Below are 1,738 nucleotides of genomic sequence, written 5' to 3'. Positions count from 1 at the left end.
GGTGGGAGGGGAGCGGAGAGCGCGGAGGGCACATAAGTCCGCCGCTGACATCGGTGCAACCCTCGCGTCTGACTCGAGTATCGACAGATATTTAAATGAATATTCCTCCGCTGTTAGGGATCCTCCGCTCTCTTTGAAATCAAAGCAGAAGGTACAACGGTTCATTTAGACGTCCGCCGATATCCAAGCGCCAGCCGGACCGGTGGATACAGGGATTTCGCTTGTCACGTCATTCGAGGGTTATCGTCGAGACGACCGCCGCGATTCCCTGGCCTGAGGCTATTGGAGAGAGGGAGAGAGAGGGAGAGAGGAGTCGCGTGTCCCTCCACGACCCCGTTTGTCCGGCACACGCACGCGGCTTGTACTTTATCCGCGTCTGTTATCAACGATCGCTCGATATCTCCTCTCATCGTCATCCACGGCTGGTTTTTCGGCCGCGCGATCAAGCTTTTCCTCGAATATCGCGTCTCTCTTTTCTCTTTCCCTCCCTCCCGAAGGATCGATGCGGAGAGATAGGTATATATATGTGTATATATATATATATATGTATAAGGAAGCGGGAGGTTTCGAGAGAGCAACGTGCCCTCCTTTCTACCTCGAGCCCGTGACCGTTGCCAATTTCGTTCCTCGGCCGAATCTGAACGCGGTGCCTTTTCCGCGTACTAATCGAGCGTACGATGACCGTGACCGATGGGCAAAATCGTTTAAATAAGCTAAGTAGCGGTTATAATTGGTCACCTCCAAGAGTATCGCGAATTTGATATTTCGCGAGCAAGACCATCATCTTCTTTCGGGTGTTGTTCACCCGAGCAACCGGCCAATAAATCTCCCCGGGCATTTCTAATTTCTCCACCGAAATGCACACACACGTAGAGCGCACACGACGACACCTGACTAATTTTCGACGAACCGACCCGTCTCTTCGAAAACCGGGCTTTTCCTTTTGCTTACGATGATCCGTGCGATGGCCAAAATCTTGGAAAAGATCGATCGAGAAACGACGATTCTATTCGCATGCAAGTAAAAATTTAACGTAACGTTTAAAAGGTAACGCGTTTACGTTTACGTAATGGGATCGTATAAAAATCGGGTGGACGCGATACCCGAAACGAAGAAGATCGAAAAGCGGAAGATCGAATGTATATAAAGACGCGGAGGGGGGAAAAAAAGCGCAACGAGTAATGGCGCAGACTAACGCAGACTAAGAAATACGTGCAAGTAAGGTGGATGCGTGTGCGTGTGCGTGCTCTCGTGCGTGCTGATGCGTTGCGTGTGGTTGGGATATTTACCGGTAAGATTATCGCCGCGTTGCTGCGGCCACCGAAAGGAAGGCCTCGGCTGCTGCTTGCTGCGCATGTCTCCCGTCCGGTGCGGCGGCTGCGGGCCGCTCGCTTTTCAAACGATCGGAGACCACTACTTACCTGAAAGAGAAAAAGTCAGAATGGTCATAAAAATAGTTCGCCTCGCGGCCACGAGACCACGCTCGATTCGATCCACGAGGATGGAAAGAACTTTTTTTTTTCCACCCTCTTTTTCTCGACCCTGCTCGTTTTCCCGACCCGATGTCGGAAAACGAATCCCCTCCCTTCGCAGCCACATCTCTTCCCCCGGCCCCCTCTCTTATCCGCCCGTTACCAGCCATCCTAACCGGCCGTATATCTTTCGTACCGTACGCCCTCGAAAGCGGCCGCCTTTGTTTCAGATATTTATGAGCCGTTTTAATTCGCGCGCCGCGCCG

At 52.0% G+C, this 1,738-nt stretch overlaps 1 long non-coding RNA gene across 1 annotated transcript in view; it reads right to left on the bottom strand.

Moving 5' to 3' along the window:
* Positions 1-1,209: 1,209 nt before the first annotated feature.
* Positions 1,210-1,738, bottom strand: part of LOC102681052 — a 50,844-nt gene continuing 50,315 nt past the window's right edge. The window contains exon 3 of the long non-coding RNA XR_420570.2: positions 1,210-1,421. This is a non-coding gene — a long non-coding RNA (uncharacterized LOC102681052). The remainder of the gene's footprint in view (positions 1,422-1,738) is intronic.

Source organism: Apis dorsata, unplaced genomic scaffold (genome assembly GCF_000469605.1).
Source record: "Apis dorsata unplaced genomic scaffold, Apis dorsata 1.3 scaffold_7, whole genome shotgun sequence".
Lineage (NCBI taxonomy): Eukaryota > Metazoa > Arthropoda > Insecta > Hymenoptera > Apidae > Apis > Apis dorsata.
Note: the sequence above shows the minus strand (reverse complement) of the source record. Positions and strands in the feature narration are given on the sequence as shown.